The sequence below is a fragment of the Anser anser genome (genome assembly GCF_964211835.1).
Source record: "Anser anser genome assembly, chromosome: 2".
In the NCBI taxonomy this organism is placed as follows: Eukaryota; Metazoa; Chordata; class Aves; order Anseriformes; family Anatidae; genus Anser; species Anser anser.
In genome coordinates this window covers 29,252,185-29,277,582 of record NC_139721.1, presented here as the reverse complement: position 1 = coordinate 29,277,582, position 25,398 = coordinate 29,252,185, and the positions used below count along the sequence as shown (strand labels likewise).

Sequence of the window (25,398 nt, the reverse complement as noted above, 5' to 3'; positions counted from 1 at the left end):
GGAGGTGACACCTAGGAAAAAAAGATTTAGTGGAGATTAGAGCACTCAAATGTAACACTGAAAATATCACATTTATTTCCAGCATCAATCAGTCAATGAAACACATATTAACAAAAAAAATGACATTTATGTATATTTAAATCTGCTCATAACAAAATGCCCTGCTTTCTATTCAGAAGCATTTTTTTCCACATTTTACATTGAGTTTATAGTTCAAAAATCTACTGTTATCAATGTGTTCAGTTTTAAAACTCTGTAATAAAATAAATTTGCAAGAATATAGAAATTGGAAAGTAGAAATAGAAACATTTGTTGGAAAAAAAAGCATTTAAAAAAAGAAAAAAGAAAAGAAAAAATCAACACCTCTATATTCTACAAGTGTTGCTGAAGACAATATTTAACTCCACAGATTTTAAATTCTTTTCACTTTCTCAGACTTTGCTAATGTTATAATAACACTAATGAGAAAAACAACAGCAAACAGAGAAACACACACAAAACAACACAGGTTTTATATCATGTGGGAATTATTCCATGAAACAGCTGGCATCAAAGTAAGGGTATACTTATTATCCTTTGAAGAACAATAACTTTTATATAGTTTCCATAAAGTCATATGACTTGACTAGACAGTAAAAAATTGCTTCTTAAATTGCTTTCTTTCTTTCCATTTCACCCTGTTAACACCTATTTTTATCCCATCTTTAAAAGACTCAGGGCGTCAAAATCTTATGGTAAACTTATGGTTTCTAAATTAACTTATTTCCCCTAATTCTCCCTAGGAATCCATTGTTAAAACTGCAAAAGTCAGGAAATCACACTTTTCTACATGAGGTGTTCTGATGGTTTGCAGTAGAGGAAGGCAAAATCAGCCGTTCCCTGCTCTTTAGTCTTTTTAGAATGAAATACTCTCCTGATAGAATTAATCAATCAATCAATAAATAAATCTGTTACTAAAAAATCAAATGTACCATTAGAATGATTTATGTCTTTCTGAAAGTTTAGGTCACTGCAATTTAAAAGCAAGCATATTTAGTAGTGATAACAGTTTTTATACATAAAGCTAGAAGTACTCAATATTAATATATGTTTTATTCTAAAGAGTTTTTATTTTTCTTCCACATTAATGAAAATTATTATCATCTGATTCTTAATGGAAATATTTTCCCAAAAAAATCTCAGTATGTTTTACTGTATATTAAAAGCACACAGTAAGAATTAGAGACCTTTAGAGATTTTTTTTCACCATTTCAGAGAAAAACTGAACTTGTTCATTTTCAAAATGGGTGGCTGCTACAGAATCTGGAAAACAAATACAATTCAGAACTCTTAGAATGCAGAGGCAGTTCAAGCAAGTGCAAATGAATTGGTGTCTATGACATCAATTTAAAAGGTACAGACAAAAAATAATAGCACCCATCTAGTTTCTCTAGTCAATAAAACATGAGCTCCCTAGAGCTGCTGGCAGTCCAGGTGTATTTGCTTCACTCAACAATAAGCATTGTCTCCATACATCAGCAATCCACAACAGGGAGAAAATATGAATAACTATGGCTACAAATAAAAAAAATATATATATTTTACAAGCTAGTAATTTTTCTTAAATAAAGATAGATACTTGTAATCCACAAGCCTGTTTTTTTTCATGCTGGCAGCAATGGCACTGTGAGAAATAAACATTTTTGCCACAATAAGGGCTTTGGGAGTAGAAGATGAAAGACAATGAGAGAAAGTGTTAGAAACTGTAAAGAAAAAATGAATGACTTCAGAACTGAGTCATTAGGAGTAGAAGCTACAACCTGAAGTCTTATCTGATATGAAGCACATACTTCCTAAATGTAACTTTCACTCCTGCCTTTAAAAGAAGATTGTCCCTGTGCAGAGGCAACTTACTGCTGAGAGCTCAGCAATGTTTCAGGATAAGGTGAGGGCAGAGTAATTTCTGAGGAGCAGCAGCAGAGTGCAAAGCTAGATTTAGTTGTCTTTTCAACCAAACACAATCTTTTTATTGATAGACTATTTAGTCCTTCACCAGTCTAGAAAAGTCACAACTGCTCACAGAAGTAATGCCCTTTCCTTTACAGAGTGTTGCAGTATTTCCCTCCATTTGCTGCACAGAGCACACCTTGAACAAGTGATCCTCACTGTCCTGTGCCCCACTCTCCTCATTGATTATAAGAGAACTACAAAGTCTGTGAAGCGCAATGCTCTTAAGTAAAAGGTGATTTATTAACACACAGTAGAGCTCAGAATTATATAAAATGAGAAGTAACCCCAGGAAAAATGTTTTGTTTTCTTCAAACATATATGAACAGTGGTAACACCAAGCCCCTTTGGACCAATCGCTTGAATTTTTATAGTAGTACAGACTGATTATAAATTAAACCAAACAAAACAAAACTTAATTTAAGGCTCTGTGAAAGAATTTTGACATTAGTCACTGTATTTTGACCCTCATGAGAACATATTCGTACAGGAAAGAGCACATGCTACTAGCAGACAGAAACAACCCCTAAATAAATGATATGAATCAGGGATATCTCAAGGTACTACAAGTATTAATGTTTGGCAGAACCTATTTTTCTTCAGATAAAGGTCAGGAATTCATTTACAAAACCATTACTGCAAATATGAAATTTAGCATGGAAGGAAAGTCAAACTGCAGCTGGCTGCTATAGGTTGCTACAGCAACCTGTAAAGGTTGAAAACTATGTTCAATGAAGTCAAAAGTCAGGAAGTTGAAGTCAGAAGAGACTTCATTGTTCATTTTATGTTATTTTACTAGGCTAGTATATGCTTTATATTTTAAACACAGTCAAACCAGAAATGGTTGATTTATCTGTGTGATTTTGCTTTGGGAATATTTACTATTTAACACATCAAAATGTATTTTGTTATACTGGAAGCTGTGGTAACTTGTTATCATATCTTTAAAAGAAGAAACATAACTTTTTATTAGTGAAGCAGTAATGCCTCGGTTCCATGAATGGTAACTATACATTTATTGAGACATGGGAATACTAAATTAGCTTTTGAGTGAGTATTGAAGTTGAATGATGGTATGCAAAACAGAGAATATTTTGCCTTTAGGCTCTATGATTTTTTTGGTATTAATAAAATAAAATAAAATAAAATAAAATAAAATAAAATAAAATAAAATAAAATAAAATAAAATAGCTGCCCTGTTCATATGTGGATGAAGATTTGGTATAATATGGAGATAAATTATTTTCATAGACATTCCTGGATGGCAGGAGGTCTCTTCTAGGAGAGAGATTCCTATTAAAATGTACATTTTTTTAAAAAAATATACCTTACAATTTCACAAAATTTTAAAAATTCTTTGAGAGGCAATCTTTTCTGAGGTCCCTTTAATCAAGTTAACCAAAATTCCTGATAAGCATAGACTGCTAGGTCAATAAATAATGATGGAAAAATAACTTGTGGTTTGTTTCTTTTTTTTGTTTGTTTAGTACATCTAATAGTTACCTTTATAGAAGAACTTCAGGAAGTTCCACAAATACTCTTATTTTTAAGAAACTTGTCTTAAGAAAAAGGATTGTCCTAACACACCTAATCATTTTGATGATTAAAAGAGGCAGTTATTCCAATGACAGTAAATACTAGTAGTAGAGCAATCATAGTGAAAAGCCATAGTAATATGGCTTACATTTTTTTTTCCCCGAATTTCTTTTTAGGCATTTGTTTAGTTCTCATTTTGTTTTATTTTCAGAAAGTAATTATTAAATATGACTCAATCTACCATACTGTCACTGTTTGTTTTTCCAGCCTTCTCTGTTTGCATTACATGAAGAACAATAATTTTCACAAATGTCTTTTTATTCATTAGTCCCCTAAGATGAGACACTAGTGATGCCTCTCTCCTCTCTCTGCCTCTCTCAATAATGCTTTTTGTCCATTGGTCTAAATTATTACAGGCATCTCATATAATCCAATAACATCTGAATAAACCTTTTGCTGTTTTCATAAGTTTTGTCTGATATGGGCCCTGCTATCTTGGGAAAGTTATGGAGGGAACACAGAAGGCTTGTGAGACCTCAGAAGAAATGATTGTGAGTATGGAATTCATATTAAGATTGAATAGTAAGGTTAGTTTATATTAGTATGCAAAGAAATATATAAAAGGACACAAACATACACAAACCTTAGAAAACAAATGTTGCTTCATAAACATCCCAGGCCCTGATTCTTTTTTTTTTTTCTTTCTTATTTTTTACAGCCCGGGATTGCTTTCAACAGTGATTCTGATTTGGACTTCTGAAGTTATTGCTTTGTTTTCTCCAGCATCCATAGGTTAATGTCACTAGTACACTACCGAGAGCGTTCAGTCCTCTCAATAGAAATCTCATTTCCAAAACCTATTTCACATATCCAGCTGGGAGAGATCAACAGACATATCTTCACCACCATGTTTTTCTAAACGTGGGTTTCACTCAAATTTTCTGAATTTACTGGATGATATCTTGACAGGGTGATAACACTATCCTTTGGGTCAATAAACAAAGTTATCTGTATAATTTCTCAGAAAATTTGAGTAAGGTAGAGCTGATAGAAATGTATCTTACTTTTACATTTTTTCTCCCTAACTCCTTTTGTACCATTCTTTTCCCACATAAAAGTCATGAATCTTGTTTACTGAGAACAACCCCCCTCAGCGACTCTTATCTTTTTAAGTTTCAAAGTTGTAGAAAACTTTTGAAATGCAACAGATGAGTAAAATGTAAATTTATTATTGCCTTCCCACTCCTAATACTGTAATAGTCATAGCCATCTTTGACCCTCCCTATGGCTAGTAACATACTCTACACACTAAAAATGAGCTTTGCTAGTCTAAAAGTTGTATATTTGTATGACTAGAAACATAACAGAAAATGCCAAAAAGCCAGTTCGTGTACAGCCATGGTATAATGATCTTTATAACATATAATTATCTGTGTTATATAATTATCCAAAGGCCCTTTAAACTGAGACTCCAAGTTTGTACAAAATGTACCGAAATACGTAATGAAATCAATGAAATCACGTATTGCAAATAGTAAGAAAGAAGAAATCAAAAGAGAGGGAAGACAGGGAAAACAAACTGGAGTAATATGCCTAACGAATTATTCCTCTTTAAACTATTTTCAAATAATATATTATTTCCAATCAGAGTACAAACTCATTATTGGGAAAAAGAGATTTAGGGCTGGCTGAACCATTTCTCAGGGATTATTCAATCCCTATGACGGTAATAGCTTACTCATGTATTTGTTCATCCATATTGGAAAGCTCAAGTTCAACTCACTTTCTGTAGAGTAGCTTTTTTTTTTTTTTTAAAAAAAAAAAAAGTGAGTCTTTCCTGATCTTATGATATTTTTGTTGTCAAAATGAAATATATAGTGCATTTACCATTAAATTCTTCACATGGCTCTTGCACATCTAGCCTTTACTTAATAAGATCTGTGAATTGTATAGTCAAACTTCATAATATAGAAAATTCCATTAAGAGCATGTCTTTACAGTGGAAGTTGCAGGCAATTCTTGCTATGCAGATTCTTTCTCCTTCCACTTTCAGTTCTCAGTAAATGTAAACTGAAACTCAAGTCTGTAGGTTTAGATCAATAGAATAGCTCAAGGTTTTAAAAGAGTAGAAGCAGGTATAGTTTGGTTCACAGATCATATGCTTTATTTTATACACAAGTCAGAATTTGAAAACAAAATATGAGTACCTATAAGTAGTTTTTTTGTCCAATGTGGGTCATTTGACTTTAGTGGCTATTACTCTCCTACCCAGTATTTGATTAGTCCTGCTAGTTTAAAATTACAGGGAAAAAAATGTCATTGCAAACCAGGGACAAATTGAGGGTTTTACAGAAACTCATTTCTTTACTAGGTCTTGCATTTTTTATTTAATTTTTTTCATCCATGTTAACATCTACCAATTTTTTAAACTAGGGCATTTTTTCTCTAGAGTAAGCAAACTAATAAGGTATATTGAGCAATAGCACAAAAGAACACCTGTGCAGTAATGAGATAACAGATCTCCCAAATGAATATAGAAAAAGGAACATATTGCCTAACCAACCTCTTTACCTTTTTGAAAGAGATAAGAAATGATGACAATGGTAGCTGAGACGAGAACATTTACTGGGATTTTCTTAATCCTTTGGTAAATTATAGCAACATGTTTTGCTTTGCTTTGGCAGCCAGAGTGAAAAAGGACAAAGGATGAAAAGCTGATTTTAAAAATATCATATGAAGACTTTTTTTGGCACAAATGGGAAGTTGCACTGTTCATTAGTGAAGATCCAAGTAGGTAGTGGTACATGGAAGAAATATGTCAAACACATGATAGAAAATCATTGCTCAAATCCTCTAATTATGTATAAATTTCCTGGCAGAAAAAACAGGTAACAACTTGTGGAATTTTCTGATCATTCAGAACTTTGAGGAAGTAGTAAGCAAAGACTGCATGCATCAAAAGGAGTTCAGATAGATAAGAGTCAACTGTATAATTGGCTTCACACATGACAAATGAAATCTAACATTAAAAAGCTTAAGGTATCACACATACAATTTCAAGAATATAACAAGTAGAAAATGAATAAGGCTGATCTGAGAGCAGGAGGCTTTGAAAAGTGCCTGTAAATTAAAATTGATGTCAAAAACTAAGCCTTGTTTTTGTGATTAAATGGATTCAGCAATGTAAGATGGGTAGAATATAAACCTCAGGGAGATCCATAACATCACTAGAATGAACATGAATATGGTAGTAGTGGACAGGATTGAGTGAAACTTTTTTAAAAGCTGTTTTACTACAGAAAACGGTGCAGTTTTGGTTTTATTTTTTCCTGTCACATGAAAATTCTCAGGATAAATTAGACCTTTACATAAAAAAAAAAATCAGGGTTGATAATTTCCATTTTGGGGTTTTTCATTAAAAAGGATATCACAGGTAAAACCTATGGAAGTTATTTGAAAATTAATCCCTCCCTGTATCAGAATGGATTAAGTAATTTAATGAAACTGAAATGTCTTCTGGCTGAAAAGGGTAGATCTCTGCCTCAGCTCATCAGCACAAAATGCCTTAACAAGAAATTTAATCTTCATGTTATCAAACATTCAAGAGGCCTTAACAAAAAATGCAGTCTTAATATCATCAAGCATTCTTTAGTTATCTGTTGATGTCCTGTCTTGTAAGCAGAACTGATTGAATAATAGTTTATTCAATGAAAAACTGAAAACAAAAAAAATTATTACTTTTTACAGAATGTCTCACTTAAAGTGAAATTAATACATTGTAATATATGAAAAATATATGTATATATACAGTGTGTTACATAAGTGAGAATGACTTTGCAAAAGTAATATAACTTTAATATGTTATATATAGTTTAGTCTAAAAACCTCAATTTATAGTCTTGAAATATCTCTTTTGTCTGGCAATTTCAATGTTTTTTAAACATGGCTCAGGTCAGTCTCATCATCATTTACAGAGAAGGCAATTATTTGTTCTTCTTTCTAGCTTGTATGCAGAATTCAGGATATATATTTCTAGCTTCTGATTAAGAATGATTATTAAGAGGCTTTTTAATTCCCAGCAAATCATTAACTGTGACCAGCAATATCGTCTCTTGATTCTATTGTGCAGTCTTGGGCTCCACAATATAAGGATAACAAAATATTAGAATGTGTTCAAAGGAGGGCAACAAAGATGGTGAAAAAAAATAATAAAAAAATAAATAGAAACCACACTAGTGGGCATGATATATGAGGATCCTTGGTTTCTTCAGTTTGGGAGAGGCTGAGGACTGACTTCATTGTTGTCTAACACTTCCCCATGAAGGGGAGTAGAGACCAAAGTGCTGATCTCTTATCTCCGGTGACCAGGTAGGGCATGAGGGAATGGCTTAAAAACGTGGCAGGGGAAGTTCCAATTGGATATGAAGATTTTTTATTATTATTATTATTATTTATTTATTTTTTTACCAAGAAGGTGATCAAGCAATGGAACAGGCTCCCCAGGGATGTGGTCATTACCTCAAGCCCAAACAGCATTTGGACAATGCTCATAGACACGTGGTTTAACTCAAAGGTAGACTTGTGTGGAGTCAAGAATTGGACTCAATAACCCTCGTGGGTCCCTTCCAGCTCAGGATATTTTCCAATTCTGTGAGTCTATGATTCTAAGAATTAAAAGCACAATTTCAATTTTAGTAAAGCCAAAAGGAATTGCAGATTATTTCTATATACTACAAGGATTCTAAAGGGTTTTGATACCAGCTGAACTTGATGTCTTATTCTACATCTACTTAGGCAGATGCTGCATTCCATTGTGAGTATTAAAGTAATTCTGAAAAAAAAATTTGTGATTGTAGAAAAGGGTTCTGAAGATGAAAAGGATATGCTTTTTTTTTTTTTTTGATTATGTGTATGCTATCTTTACATAAATCACAGTAAAGCATTATAGATGATTTTTAAGAACAGTGCAAGTCATCAGTGACTGAGTTCTTAGTATTTTCAGAGCACATTTTTCCATTCAATCTACAACACAGCAGCTTGAACTAAGATATTTTGTAATTTCTGTTTTTATTTGAAAAGATTATATAAGTCTGTTGTACCACCCTGAATGTATTTATGTTAAAATAACAAGACAGAAACCTATTCTTAAATTAGTTCAGAAAATAGGGGTAGAGTACACAGGGTGCTTTCCCCTCCTTCATTGAGTATAGAAGGCATTCATAGCCCAGATAACACAAATATTTAACTGAATATATTTGTGAGAATGAATAATAAAAGTCTAAGGGTTATTTCATTTGTATTTTTATAATACCCAGTAAAGTCCACTTGTAATTCACACACATGCACATTTATTAGAGCACTGCACAATATAGTCAGCTAAAATATGACTAAAATTGTTTTGTACAGGGTGCTCAAATTTATGGAATCAATGCACTCTGAACAATGGAGTGCAAAAAAAAGTGTTTTTTTGTTATATTTTACTTTTACTACTAAATTACATCAAGGAAAAAGTGAGAAAAAAAACAACACAGGTTTCTGACTTTTTTAGTACTTACTTGTACTACTTTTTTTTTGTGTGTGTGTGTGAGAGAATACACTTTTTGAGGTATTTTCAAGAATAGAGTTTTTTTTCTGATCACTTTCAATACCCATTTCTTTGTAATTATGTTTTGACTTCATCTGTGGATAGAACACACACATGAATCTATTGTCTATCAGATGAACAGCAAAATGCATTTGCAAAGTCTGCTGGGCTGACCCAACAGGTCTACAGCAGATGTCATGTTCAATAATTCCAGCACTGCTGGACTGTTCTGAAAAACTGCTATGGACATTACTGGGGCCTTCTTAGAAAATTGTATACAAATATACATTTTCTCAGGTATCTGGACAAATTTACAAGGGAAATAAAACAAGTTGTGTTAGTTGCCATCATTTTTTTTTTTGTCCTGCACAAAAATAAATCAGACTGTGTGACTTTCTTAGTGAAATTATAGAAGCACCAGAGATAGACATAGAAAATTTTAGTAGTGCCAGACTGTTTTGAAGTCAACTTAACATGTTCATAAACATATTTAACCACTTCTTCTGCAGGAAGAGATCATAAAATTATGGGTGTTTTATATAGCCATAAAGTTCCTGATTAATACAGTTTTTAACACTCAAAAATAAATAATTTATATTATGAGAACCTTCCCAATATTCTAAGAATGGAAGTAATTTTAATTCAGATATTCATCTGCTATTCAATATCATGATTAATGGAAAACAAGGCATTAGACATACCTTATACTTTTCATGATTTAATGGTGGACTTGGCAGTGCTAGGTGAAAGGTTGGAACAGATGATCTTAGAGGTCTTTTACACTCTAAATGATTATATGCTTCTATTCTATGATCCTAATGTTCACCAGCTAACAGTAAATTTAAATCTTCAGCTATATTTACCATTCCTAACAAAATCATTACAATAATTACAATAACTGTACATTTTCTTGAAATCCACATGCATATCAATCCAGTATATTGCTGATTCTGAAAGACTGTTTACTAGCTTCAGAGCAATGACTTCCTGCTATAATAATCCCTTAGAATCAGAACAGACTTTTCTCAAGGTCTTCGTTTGTGACCCTTTTAAACATTTATACAATGTAATACAGTCCTCTTTCATCCTTGAAGAAAGAAGAGTAAACATATTCACCACTTGAAACCTTTTCTAATAGGACTTCTAATCCCCTACTAAGCCTTGTAGCCCCCACACACCTAACACCTTCTGTCCAAGGCTGCAAACAATGTGGTCTTCCCATAAATTGTATAATTGAACCATTATACTTTAAACATAATTAGTGCCTCTGCTTATGCACCTTAATCCTAGCCAGAATGTTTTGGGCCATCTTTATATATTCATTTTCTCCCATCACAGAACTATGCCATTATTTTATTACCCGTATTACCTGTTTTATTACAGCATTGCTTTTCTCATGTTCATTAACCTGAACAGGACATAATGGAGTAACATTAAATTTCCTTCACCTCTGTGATGGGTTAATCATGGTTAACAGCTCCCACCCAGCTGCTTGCATAGTCTCTGACTCAGAAGAACAAAGGAAGAAAATAGGAATAACCCAAGCAAGAAAGGTTGTGGGTCACGTTGAGACAGGCAGATCATTTTCCAGTTATGGCACTGTTGTGGGCAAAACAGACTCAATATGTAACTTCCTGCCAATTAAAAAACAAACAAATAAATAAATAAATAAATAATAATTTGTCCAGAGGGAAACAAAAAGACATACATTAAAGCAATGCCTTTCTTTTCCCCTTTCCCAGGCCCAGCTTCACTCCTGACTCCTCTACTCCGCCCTGAGCAGCAGGGGGGAATGTGTGTGTGTGGTGGGGTGGCAGTCAGTACATGGCAGTTTCTATATGGTGCTCCTTTCTCTGCGCACTTTTTAATCTACTGTGCTCTGGGGCGGGGTACTCTGCAAGCTGCAGCATGGATAGCTGCTCCCCTGTAGTACTCTCCGCAGGCTGCAAGGGAATCATCTCCTTCAGCTCCTTCTTCTCCAACGTTGATGTTCCCTCAGCTCTATCTCACTGTTTCATATCTGTTCTCCACTTTTACTCCAGTGTTGTGTGTTTTTTTTTTTTTTTCCTTTCATAAGTTTGTTTCCCCAGAGGTGCCACCACCTTGGTGGCCAAACTCAGCAGTGCCCTGCAGTATTGCTCATTGGAGCCAGCTGGCACCGTATGTGTCTGGCAAAGGGCAGCCCCTCCTCACAGGGGCCTCCCCTTACAGGGGCTGCACTGCAGCCCCTGCTGCCAGCACCAGGACACCGACATGCAGTGCAGCTGCAACATCTATAATCCCAGGACACCTCTAGGGCATTTTCACCTCTTTGATATAGTCCCTTTTTTACATTTTCCTTTCACAGGACCTCTATAGCTGTAGTTGTAGTTGCCATCCTTTACTAAGAGTTGAATTTTGCCATATTTTCATTGTTTGTCCACTTTCAGGACTTTCATTTGTATTCCTTCTAGAGGTGAAATACTTCTGCCAAGAAACCTATACAGCATTTGCTGTTCCACACAATAAAAGGTCTGATATTGTGGTGGTTTTACCGTGCTAGACAGCTGAACTCACCACAACTGCTCTCTCACTCTCCCTCCTTAGAAGAGGAGGGGAAGAAGTAAAGGAAAGAACAACTCACGGGTTGAGGTAAGGATAATTTAATTAAAGAGAAAATAATAATTATTAAGGAAAGATTATTATTAATTAAACAATTTAACTAAAGGGAAAAAAGGGAAAGGGGAAAAGGGAGGGGGAAAGGGAAAACAAAACAAAACAAAACAAAACAAGTAAAGGCTGTGTGGAAGTGCAGAGGAAAGAAATTACTCTCTACTTCCCACAAATGAGCGGTGCTTGACCATGTCCTTGAAGCAGGGCCTCAACGCACATAGCCGGTGTTCGGGACGAGAGACGTTTTCACAACAAGAGCCCACCCCTTCCCTCTTCTTCCTTTTTCCACCTTTTATTGCTGAGTGTGACATCATAATGGTATGGAATATCCCTTTGGTTGGTTTAGGTCAGCTGCCCTGGTGATGTTCCTTTCTCACTTTTTTGCCCACCCTCTAGGAGGGTTAGAGAGAGTCCTGATGCTGTGCCAGTGCTGCTCAGCAGCAGACACAACACTGATGTAATACCACACCTGTTCTAGCTACAAGTGCAGATCACAGCACTGTATGGGTTGCTGCAGGGAAAGTTAACATTCCAGCCAGACCCAGTACAGATATGTGATAGAAAATGTTATTTACTTAAGAAAGAAAATGAAGAAATGAAAATACAGAAAATATTATATAAAATATTTATTAATGCTTATGAAGCCATCTGTTTTTTCACCCATTGAAGAGTTCTGACCCGGGCTATACATTTATTGAGTGAGAACATATATATCATCCAACTATCATGTTTTATTTTTATTATTATTATTATTTTTTAAATACTGTTGGTGGATATAATATATTAGTGGATGAAAAAAAAATAGAATAATAGAAATGTAAACATTAATGTTTAGGGAAAGACCTTGATTGGTCTCTGTGGATCAAATCATCTGTTATTCCCAACAGAACTAGTAATTTGAGGTTAGTGATTGTGGGAACTTGTGTGTTACTCCAACAACTTTCAAAGGAAATGCCTATTAAAGCTAGTTTATTTGGGTTTTCAAACTATTCTTCTTAAATTGTTCTTCTACAAGATGGATGAAAACAGATGGAAAATAATTGTCCATGTGGGGTGTGCATCCCTTCAATGCTGACTAGATTGAATGTGACAGGATGCTGGCAGTTGCTAATAAATTTCTATCATAAAAGACATGACTTCCTTTTAGGTTAAAAAAGACAAGTGATACAATAGTATTTTAATGCTAAATCTATGATTTTAGCCACCTATGTATATGCCAGGTTTCCATTGCTTATTAAGGCATGAAGATTTAACAAATATTGTGAAATTCTCTGAGGGGAGCTTCTATTTTTGGGGTTATAGAGTACCCTTGTACTTTAAGTTTGAAACCTGTGAGCAAATACTTATGATCTTGCATATACAGCTATGTTCAAATGATGACTAACTAGTAAGGTAAAAATATTCTTACATCAATATTTGTTACTAATTGATTTGAATATGAAAAAGGCCCTTTACTATAAACAAGCCTTTCTGTATGGTCATAACACTCCTATGCAATAATTTTCGTATTAGCCCCTATAGTAACATGGTGAAAATTTGCAGAATCCTTTCAGACTTCATATTTGAAATCTTAATTGTGAAATTTAGGCAACAGCCTAAATGCTGCCTAGAGCACCGCCTTTTCCTGGTATGAGATATGTGATAAACATTAACATCTAACATAAAAAAGAGAGAGAGAGAGACAGAGAGAGAGACTGTAGACTTGTAGCTTACTGAATATGGTGCAGCCTTTACAGCAACAGCCCACAAGTCTTGTGCTATGCTAAAAATGACAACCTCAGGGCTTGTGAGGCTTTACCTGGACTTGGATTACATGGAAGTTTCTTTAAGCTTGTTTAGCTTTAACAGCTGTCCTAACAAGGTGACTGTTATCTCATTTCCTTTAGCTTTTGCTTAGCTTTGATTGATTGCATGGTATGACATCTATTGCTATGTAAACAATTCTTTGTAAACAATAGGCAGCAATAGCAAGTGGTTATGCTGGGTGGAATGAACTATTTATGACCCTAGAATAAAAATGCAATGTAGAGGATTACAGGAGATTATAGCAGAGGTCTTGAAAGCACAGGCAGAAGAAGTTACCAGACAACTTAAATAATTTGCCAGTGGTTAAATATCGGTTATTGAATGATTGCATTCCTGGGACTTAAGTATAACCATTTCAGGGATAACAATGAATAAGTAGCTAACATGTAATATATACCATATATAGCAAATTTGGGGTTAAATCATGGAATTACATAGCAGTGAAGAAAGAGTAATTTCTAATGCGTAGTAGAAAATGTAGAAAAACAATCCTGAGTAGATCCCAGGGTGGAGCAGAAGAAATCTTCATTGTTAACATCAAATTCCTTCCAGAAAGGACTTTGGATCACCCAATGCAAAATTCCCCAAGACTGAGGTTATCTGAAGTTGAGAACTCAGAGGTGCAATGGTAAGGTCCAAAAAGTGTGCATAACACTTTTAACTGTGATATTGTTGGCACGTTTTATGTGATAGTAATATTTTCTTTCTTTTTCTGTAATAGTTAAATCTGGGCTGAAAACAACTGTTTAATTAGACTGTTTCAATTAGACTTGCAATAAATTCTTGTCTTTTAAAATAAGGTGTATTCATTTAACCTACAGAAACAGCCCAAGTTTAAGAGCAACAAGCTGATGAGAATTTAGGCAACTTGACATGTAGTCGGTGTACAATAAGAACAAACAATTAGTGTCAGACAGATTCAGACTTCAAATCTATGATGACTCTACATACCTGGAAACCCATCAAAAAGGTCGCTTTCTGATATTCTAAATTACTTACCAAATTCTGTTTCCATTTCTCCACAGTATATATGACATGAATTTTGTCTGGCCCTACTTGTTAAATAGTTAGCATTATGTAAAAAATAATGCTTACAAAACAAATGCAAAAAACAAACCCTACTGTAAGGTAAAGACACAAGAGAAGGCCGGAATTCTTCCACATTGCATGCTTGTCTTGTTCTTTCGTATTTATCATTTCAATTCAGTCCTACTTTGTGACAAATTCTAGAACTATTGAAGTGTTCAGACAGTGTAATGGATGTATTTATTCCTACTTCCTTCTATGCATTCTTCTTTAGTCTATTCTTTCACACACTGTTTGCAGTTTCAATCAGAAAAACTGAATGATTGGGAAACAGATTATCAGTATAGAGACTTTTTCTCTTTAATTGCTCCATGATGTTACAATTTAAAGGCAATGGATCCCTTCTATCTGGAGAGCAAGGCCAATAGCCCGCTGGAGTTACATGTGTAGGACAAAGAAGTACTTACACCCTGGAAAAAAAAAAAAAAAAAAAAGCTTAATTGGTGGTCACCAAAGTGTTCATCTTTATGATAGCAATAAAGCCAACTGATTCTCTCTTCCCAAAACTGAGTTGCACTGAGCTACTCAAAATTAATTAATTTTATTGTCCCTAAATCAAGCCAACATCCCAAAAGTCAATTATATGTTTATTGAAAGGTCTCCAGTGAAACCCATTTAAAGGTACAGACTACCATTAAAATATTAGATAGCAGGTTCAAGCACAATGAGCAACCCAAACAAATGTTGCAAATCCTGGGGATGTCTAACAGCTGAATTAACACCTTGCGGTTAAACCAGTTGGAGGGGATAAGCCCATTTGGATTTAGTGAGGCACTATTCAGGCAAAATAGCGTGTTAGCCCAGAGATGAATATCCTTTTAGCAGAAGCAGACAAACTGAAAACTAGTGCATTTCACAACCTAAGTTCTTAATTACCATGTTTCAGTTTAGACTACTAAAGGCTTTGAAGTTCAGTGGCTGTCTGTGAACATACCTATTCATCCCATCCCCCCAAGGGTAGACACATTTTAAACTAAAGCATTGTAATACAGTATGAAATAATTGAACCAAAATGAACCCAGGCATGGTAGTATCATGACTACTAAGAATGCTTTTTCTATTTACATTTCAAAACAACAACAAAAAAATCATTTACAATGCCAGAGAACAATGGCTTACAAAGTTAACCATTCTAGAGAATATATATGTATATTTTTTTACAGTTGTATGAAAAACACACAGTATGATAAATCAGCAATGATGATAAACTTCAGTGTTTTACACTAATTATTTCTTTTTCTATTTTTCATTTGGTAAACTCCAATGGTATTGAAAATGCAGAATTGATCTCTCCTGGGCAGGCAAGTAATTGATACAGGCAGATTGGTAGCTTACAGCAGTCAATGCTTCTTTCATCACTTAGTCATGGCTGTGGTAGGAATACATTGTTACTTGTTTTCCACCTTACATTTATTCAGAAACATTGCAGTGATACTGCAGGGTATTTGTGGCAGCTTGGAAAATGTCAATGCAAAGTATGAGATTTTTTGTTGATTTCATGAAATTGTTAGATCAATGAATCGTATATTCACTACTTGCTGACACACCTGAAGTAGTGTCAGTACTAATTAATACCACTATCAATCTTTGCCTGAAAATGCTGCCATATTTCTTTGCTCAAGGACTAGGGCTAGGGATAGATAACAGACATATATACCTGGTGGCTTTTGAAATGGAGTAACGTGGAACTGCAGTGTGCAATTCTAGTAACTAAATGTCTTTTTCAGGTTATAACTTCTGTTTAGAGACTAAAGAGTAATAGGATTGTTCTGTAATTAGAGATATTTAATCAATTCCATACAGGTTTTGGAAGCAGAATATATTTCTTGACGTGAGGGAGAGGTCCAGATGTTTCTAACATTCCGCATCTGATGTGTTACAAATTGCATATAAGAAGGTTACCCTAAAAGGAAGTTACCTCAGTGCATAATAATTCTTAAATACATTACAAGAAAAAAAAAACACAACATATTTCATGACATATTGAGAGTACCTTCTGAAAAATTTGTTAGAGCTGTCTGAATGTGTAACAGATGAGAGAAAATGAAGCAAGATATCAAATCACTTTCATGTCAGAACTAGAAAGGCTCCTAACTGAGAACTGATTTGTTAGAGTTCTTGTCTTTTGTATTTCTTAATGTCCTTATAAATCTTATAATTAAGAAAAAATAAATAAATTTCCTAAACCAAAATACAGGAAACTTTCCTCCCCATGGGCCAATCGGTCTTCCCTATGGGAAAGAATTTAAAGCAGTGTTTGAGAGCCATGTCTTGAGGGGTTAATGAGATGCCTGCATGTCTGGTTTGATAAAGACTTAGAAATTAGCAGTTTTCATTTTCTGAAAATGTTTCAAAATATAGTGTAGTTTTAGGTTGTTTTCTTCAGTTAATCTTTTACACAAGTTACCATTTTTTTAATGCAATATCCTCTTATTAGATTGGCTGAACCTTGATCATGGTCTCTAAAAAGCAGGGAATTCTGATTAATTTTCTGTTTTAATTAATTATTTAATTAATTAATTAGTCAGTCTGCTTTTGGGCTTCTCATCCTCCTAGTCTCTGAACACAATAGTTTTCTTTGACGTTTTTCTTGTATTTTCCAAAAAAGAAAAAAGAAGAAAACTCAGGGTATCAAACTATTCAGTACATTATTTTGAAGCTTAATAAAGAAACCAAAATCTACTGAGGGGTCATTCTAGCTGTAATAGTTTTTTTTTTTCTTTTTTTTTTTCTCTGAGTTAGAAACATTTCTCTCTTTTCCTTTAACTTTGATCCTTTTATTTTAGACTGTATAAATAGTTTGCCTTGAAATAGAGTTCAAACACATCTTCTGTATACGCAAATGCTTTACAAAAGTAAAAGTTGTATGCCTGTTTGATGGGAGAGAGAATCTCAAAAACAAATGAGAATTGCATCAAATCAATTCTCATCTGCAGAGAGCAATAGTAGTATTGTGTATTATCACAGAATCATAGAATCATAGAATGGTTGTCATGGTTGGAAAAGACCTCAAAGATAATCTAGTTCCAACCCCCCTACCATGGACAGGGACGCCACCCACTAAGTCAGGTTGCTCAGGGCCTCATTTAACCTGGTCTTGAACACCTCCAGGGATGGGGCATCCACAACCTCTCTGGACAACCTCTTCCAGTGCTTCACCACCCTCTGAATGAAAAATTTCCTCCTAACCTCTAATCTAAATCTTCCCTCTTTTATTTTAAAATCATTCCCACTCATCCTGTCATTATCCGATTGAACAAAGAGTTGCTCCCCATCTTTTTTATAATCACAGAATCATAGAATCATAGAAATAGAGAATATCCTGAGTTGGAAGGGACCCATAAGGATCATCAAGTCCAAGTCCTGGCACCACACAGGTCTACACAAAAATTCAGACCATATGACTAAGAGCACAGTCCAAATGCTTCTTAAACTGCGACAGGCTTGGTGCCATGACTACTTCCCTGGGGAGCCTGTTCCAGTGTGTGACAACCCTCTCAGTGAATAACCTCTTCCTGATATCCAGCCTGAACCTCCCTTGTTGCAGCTTGACACCATTGCCTCGGGTCCTATCACTGGTCACTAAAGAGAACAGATCGGTGCTTGCCCCACCACTCCCCCTTGTGAGGAAGCTGTAGACCATGATGAGGTCTCCCCTCAGACTCCTCTTTCCCAGGGTGAACAGGCCAAGTGACCTCAACCGCTCCTCATACGTTTTCCCCTCTAGGCCCTTCACCATCTTTGTAGCCCTCCTCTGGACACTCTCCAACAGTTTCACATCCTTTTTGTACTGTGGTGCCCAGAACTGCACACAGTACTAAAGGTGAGTACTTGAGGTAAGTCCCCTTCAAGTACTGAAAGGTTGCAATGAGGTCCCCCTGGAGCTTTTTCTTCTGTAGTCTGAACAGCCTCATCTCCCTCAGCCTTTCTATGTAGGAGAGGAGTTCCAGCCCCTTGATCGTCTTTGTGGCTCTCCTTTGGATTCACTCTAACAGATCAACATCCTTCTTGTCCTGGGGGCCACAGACCTGGACGCAGTACTTCAAGTGGGGCCTCAAAAGGGCAGAGTAGAGTGGGGCAATCACCTCCCTTGACTTGCTGGCTACTGCTCTTTTGTTGTAGCCCAAGAATTGTGGGCTGCAGTTGATGCAGTGTTGATACATAAATCAGCATTGTAAGTTTTGAAGATGCCAATAAAAATAAGCATAGAAGAAGTTCTAATGGAACTGAGACTTTTAAATTAAATCCAGGGATCTATTTCCTGTTGGTTAAAATCAGCAAAGACATCTCTTGTACCTCCATCTTTTACCTGGTCTACTGGGAGAATAAATAAATGAGGGATAATCAGAAAAAAGAAAGAACAAACAAACAAACAAACAAAAACAGTGTTCTCATATTCTGGGTTTTTGATGTCCCTTCCGTGTTCTACACAGGTGTTAGCCTGGTCTTCCACTAACTTCACTATTTGCAAAAGAAAGGATGTCATAGTTGCTGTTGCATGTATTTTGGTGGCCCCCTTCTCATTACATTTCTGCCAAATTACCAATTCCACGTCAAATTCTGTTTTCTCGGTCAATATTTAGGGTGAAAAAATATTAATAACATGCCCCAAATACATGGAAATATAAATTTATGCTTTAAAAATGAACAAATAATTGCATATTTCTCCATTCACGGCTTTTGAAGCTTTACTGAATATACTGTCATAGTGCCATCCTTTGATTTAGATTCCGGGATTAATTTTGTTAGAAAGGTTTTAGTACGAAGATATATTTTTACTTTTTTATTACTAAAAAATATGTAGGGAAAGGGTAAAATGGGTAATAACTAGACATGCATGAGAATCATTTTTGTTTCTGACCTTTATGCAAAGAGCACATTAGTGATGTGGTGCACCAGAGGTGTTCTCTATGGTTTAAATTTTCCTTGCATCTGTACTTTGAGTTTTGCAGCTGCTACCTGAGTGTAAAAATGGTGCTCTTGTGGACCCAAGGTTGAAGTCACACACAAAAACACCTGTATGCAAAGTCCTCTGGGAATTATCTTTCTATGCCTGTACAGAGAAAACCAAGGACCAGCAATAGGTGTTAAGCTCCTTTGCAGAAAATGTGGTACGTGGACTTGTCCTGAAACCATGAGAGGTTGTCAAAGGTCAACCTTGGCTGGCTGCCAGGTGCCCACTAAGCTGCTCGCTCACTCCACACACAGAACAGGATGGGAGGGGGGATGGGGGTAGGGACACAGTGAAAAAAACTTGTGGGTTGAGATAAGGACAGGGAGATCACTCAACAATTATTGTCACAGGCAAAATGGACTCAGTATAGGGAGATTAATATAATTTATTACCTATTACTAACGAGCTAGAGCAGTAAGAAACTATAAAAGCAAACTAAAAACACCTTCCCCCCATATATCACAGAATCACAGAATTGTAGGGATTGGAAGGGACCTCGAAAGATCAAAAGAACCTGCCAAAGCAGGTTCCTTAGAGCAGGCTGACCAGGTAGGCATCCAGACAGGCCTTGAATATCTCCAGAGAGGGAGACTCCACAACCTCCCTGGGCAGCCTGCTCCAGTGCTCGTCACCCTTACTGTGAAGAAGTTCCACCTTCAGGGTTGGAACCAGAAACCAACCCTGCAGCCCCCGTGCTGCCAAGCCCTTGCCACATAAACCCAATGCAGAAATACAGGTAAACTAAAAACACCTTGTCCCCACCACCCTTCTCAAGCCTTCTCTCCCCAGCTGGCACAGGGGGATGGGGAATGGAAGTCACAGTCCATTCATAATGCTAAATCTCTGCAGTCTCTTCGCCGACTCCAGCATAAAGTACATCCCGAGGGATAGTCTTTCATGAACTAACTTAATATGGACTTTGTACAAGATGCATTTCTTCAAGAACTGGTCAAGCATAGGCCTATATAATGTCTTAAAGTCCTTTAAGTGCCAGACTGCTCCAATGTAGGTCCCATATGGGTCACAAGCCCTGCCAGTTAATCTGCTCCAGCAAGAGATCATCTCTGAGGTGTTCTGTAGTGCCTGTTGGAAACCTGCTTCTGCATGGGCATTCAACAAGCTGGAGCTTCCTTCAGGCCATGTGCAGCTGCTTCAGCATGGGGTTTTCCAAGGGCTACAGCATGCATATTGTCTCTGAAGAGGTACTTGCAGGGGAGCAACCTGTGTAAACATGGTCTTTTACATGAGCTGCAGGGGAATCTGCCCGGCACTAGAAGCCCCTCTTCCTATTCCGTCTTTAAAGACCTGGGATTTTGTACCATTTTCAAAATTCCTTACTGATCTCCAAGAGCTGTTGCATAGCATATTTTATGTTACATGAAATAAATTATCAGGAAGGCACAACAAGTATCACTTATTGGCTCAGAATTGGCCAACTCTATCTCAAAACCCTAATTCTAATCCTAGAGAAGGCTCGGGTCTAAAAACACCCAACCTGTAGCTGCCATGAAAAAGTGTTGGCAAATGATAGATTTTGGTGAACTTCAACCATGTTTTAAAAGACTCCTTGAAACCGCAGTCACATAGGGGGCTCTGTGATTCCTCTCTCTGTAAACCCAAACCTTAGACCTAGACAGCACCCAGGTCCAACACCTGCCCCACCTAGGGCTCCCATGAAACAGTCAGTGCTTGCAACAGAAGTCTTTTGGTAGACCTCAACTTCCTTTGTCAGCCCTTTCACAACCCTACTCACAAGTGGAGTCTGTGCTTTCTCCAACGCTAACCCTAACCTTAGACAGTGCCGAGGTCCAATGCACACCCCACCTAGGGCTCCCACAGAAAAGTGCTCAAAACAGCAGCTTTTCAATAGATTCCTTTGGCATCTTTATGAGCATTTTGACCTCAACTTGCTTTGGCAGCCAGTCGGAAAACCCCGTGTCACAAGGGCTCTGCTCTTTCTCTCTCTCTAAACTGCAACACTAGCAATAGACAGTGCCCAAGTCAAATACTGACCACACCTAGGGATCCCATTAAAATTGCCAACAACTGAAAGTATTTTGTAGACTTGAAGTTTTGTTTTGTTTGTTGTTCTGTTTTGTTTCCAGCTCCTTTGCAATCCCAGTCATCCAGTGTATTCTGTAATTTCACGCTCCTTAAATCCTAAATTTTACCTTAACCCTAACCCTAGATACTTATCAGTTCCAGGAACTCTGCCTGCTAGTGTTGGTTTAGACACTGATATTTAAGAACATATAATAGCATATCATATTCACATTTTTATTTACATCTCTTGGATGTGAGGCTTATACAAGTTTTTTATTACTAAGTCTTCATGCTAAGATGTGTTCCAGAGTATAAACGGAAGCCATGCTTTTATTATGGAAAAAGTATTTTTATAAGCAGTTTTCTTAATGGAATTATTAATAAAGTTAAATAATAGAGCAGAAATTGTTTACTTTAGGATGACTAGAATATTAAAGGTTATCTCTAGTTTTTAGGGAAGAACATACTGAGTGAAATAGAGATTTATCACAGTAATCCAGAACTGATGAATATGGGATTATCCATCAGAATAGATCTTTACCAATTTTTGATGAGTGATAATTACCACACTTCTGTTTTGCTTTTTTTTAAATTATTTTTAGTGTAAATTTGTCTGCTTTTCCTTTAACTTTACACTGCTGTTCTTTGAAGAGTGCCTCTATTTTTTCATGACTAGCCCCAAAAGTCAGTTCAAATTTAAAGAACAAGAGTTGTGACTGTTCTCTGCTTTTAGTTCCTTATTGTTTCTGTTCAACCACAGGTTCATTCACATCTAATAGCCTTTCTATAGTTCTGTGCTTGCAATCACATGCTAAAAGCAGGTCCACAGGTAGCTAGAGATTTTCCTCTTCCCTATTTCAAGCAGTATTGTCATTCTGGGTCCTAGTTTCACTCATGTTTTAGACTATTTCTGCATCTGTACCTGCTATAATGCATAATGTTTCTTTTACTTTATTTTTATTTATTTTTTATTTATTTTTTTAAAAATCCTTCTTTTTATTCTTAGTTTTGTACTGTGTGTCCTGATTTTCCAGGGCCTAGTTTTCTATCTGTAGTTTTTGTGTATTTTTTTTTTTTTCATTTAAAGCTTTAACAAATTATGATTCCAATACCCCAGCTGGGCTGGAGTTTGTTCCTGCTGCTTAATGGGATTCTAGTTGTTTGCCCATACCAACTCCCAGTCTTGATGTTGAATTGATTCTCTCCTTTGTAATCACATCCATTATGTGATTTTTGGTTCTTTTCCTGGCTGACTGGATAGAACTGACCAATTATATATGACTTACTAAATCACTGAATGTCGAAAGCTATGTCTAGACTAAATTTCCAAATGCCACAATGCAATAGGGTTAGATTTAGCATGTGGTTGTTGTGAGAACCCAATACACACCTTGGATGCAATTTTGAGGCATTATTCCAGGTTAGATCTGGGCTAGTCATGTGAACTGAATGAACGCTCATTAGCAGTTAACGTGCAGAAGGCTTATCTATCATTTAATTTAGTGTCATCCAAAAATACTATCATTTATGTGTTTTCAGGTGGCTCTGCAATGTGAACTAAAACACAGGAAGTGTATATGTTCAGAAAATACCTGCCTAAATAAACCTCTAATCAGAAAAAAAATGCTAATGTGTGTACACACTGAGTTCCTTTGTTTGTCCCCAGGAGCTGTTTTTTTTTTTTTTTTTTTTTTTTTCTGGTGGTGGTGGTGGTTTTTTGTTTGTTCATTTGTTTGTTTGTTTTTAAATCATATCTCTTTTCATTTGAATTATAGATTTACTGAATAATTTAGAAAGGAAGAGATTTTTGAATCCAGTCAGATCCCTCAATCTCTCCTCATGCTCTCTGCTCCATACCCCCTGATAGTCGTGGCAGCTGCACTCTCACACTCACACTGCTGCACTCACTCCAGTTTGTCACTGCCTTTTTTTTTTTTTTTTTTTTTTGTAATGTGGAGCCCAAGACAGGCACTGTATTAAAGTTGTTTCACACATCCTACTTGGAGAAGAATAAACATTCCCCTCCAGCCTTATTAGTACAGCCCAGTATGTGTTTATCACTCATTGCTGCAAAGGTGTGCTTTGCTGTTGGCATGTATTGCAAATTTACCTCTTCGCATGAAGTGCCTATGAGACATGATCTTTTCCAGATGCTAGATACCTGTACCTCTTGTGTTTCTTCAGATTGCTTCTGACTGTGTTGGAGTTGAGTATTCTGTCCTTGGTTCTTCAACAGGGCCAGATCCCCTTCTGTGACTGGCAGTATTTCCATGCTACCACCGATTCCAGTTGTGCCAACCACATTGGGCCCAGGGCTGTGAAAACAAAGACCCGGTGTATTTACTTTTTGATCACAGTGAAAAGCATGATGGGGTGGTCAAATGCGTGTTAAGTTCTTCATGCCTTAATTTATTGAAACTCCACGGTTGGGGCCAAGGAGTACTCTGTTGTTTTGTTCATTAAAGCCACACAATCTGCAGCAGGAAGTAAAATAGAAATTCAAAACAAGAATTCTCAAGAAGGTAATCACTGTTTATAGATGGCAAAGTAAAATCAAAACTACACAGACTACTGACACTAATAAAAATTCAAAAAAAAATCTCTCTCATTTACTCACTCATTTTTTTCTCTCCCCAGTTCCCTGTGCCCTCTTCCTCTCCCCAAAGACTTCTTGTTCTTTCATGGGAGGTCTTATTCATGATTTCAGTCTCTGAGTGTATGTGGAATATTGGGATGGATCTGTTAGGAAAAATTCCTACATCCATCAGACAATTTACACATCAGACAAAAGTTGCCTAGCTCCATGTATAACTGTTGTGGTTTAAACTGGCCGGCAGCTAAGCACCACACAGCCGTTCTCTCACCCTCCCCCTCCTTCTCTGGAATGGGGGAGAGAAATAGGAAAATGAAGCCTGTGGGTTGAGACAGAGAGAGTTTATTAAGACAGGGAAGGGAAGGGAAGGGAAGGGAAGGGAAGGGGAGGGGAGGGGAGGGGAGGGGAGGGGAGGGGAGGGAGATAATAGTATTACTAATAACACAAAAATACATGAAACAAGTGATGCACAATGCAATTGCTCACCACCCGCTGACCGATGCCCAGCCTATCCCCGAGCAGCCGGCCCCCCACCCCGGCCAGCCACCCCTATCTATTGTTTAGCATGACGTCAGATGGTATGGAATACCCCTTTGGCCAGTTTGGGTCAGCTGTCCTGGGTCTGTCCCCTCCCAGCTCCTGCGGCACCCCTAGCCTGCCTGCTGGCAGGACAGAGCGAGGAGCTGAAAAGTCCTTGGCTTAGTCTAAGCACTGCTCTGCAACAACTAAAACATCAGTGTGTTATCAACACTCTTTTCATCCTAATCCAAAAGATAGCACCCTACCAGCTATGAGGAGGAAAATTAACTCTATCCTAGCTGAAACCAGGGCAGCTGTTTTCTGGCAGGTCATGGGAAGAAGATTGTCTGGCTTGGGGGAGCTTATGTACACAGGGCTTTTAGGCTGCAGCCAAAGTGCTCCTCTAGATCTGGAAGTTTGAAGATAGTTGCAGTCTCCAAGCTCAAAGCCAACCACATATCAGTCTGGCACAACTGATTTTTGTGTTCCTTGCACTAGCCGATCCTTCACCTCCTCTTCAGATACAAGGACACGCGTCTCTTTCATGCTCCTTTATTAGTAAAGAAGCCAGGATAGATTAAAGCCTCTTTCTTCAAGTCAGTAAGATACCTGTCTTCGGTTTCAGTGAGAATTCAGGCC

The 25,398-nt window shown here is 36.6% G+C and overlaps 1 long non-coding RNA gene across 5 annotated transcripts; it reads right to left on the bottom strand.

Annotated features, from left to right (window-relative positions):
- Nucleotides 1-404: 404 nt before the first annotated feature.
- Nucleotides 405-25,268, bottom strand: LOC310893523. 5 transcript variants are annotated; one of them, XR_014579056.1, is made up of 3 exons: nucleotides 24,830-25,268; nucleotides 23,758-23,962; nucleotides 405-15,060 (listed from the first exon to the last, which is right to left on the bottom strand). It is a non-coding gene; the product is annotated as an uncharacterized lncRNA (long non-coding RNA). The 5 variants fall into 5 exon arrangements; XR_014579057.1 differs by lacking the exon at nucleotides 24,830-25,268 and adding an exon at nucleotides 24,727-24,767; XR_014579058.1 differs by lacking the exon at nucleotides 24,830-25,268 and adding an exon at nucleotides 24,694-24,754.
- Between the last annotated feature and the right edge of the window lie 130 nt (nucleotides 25,269-25,398).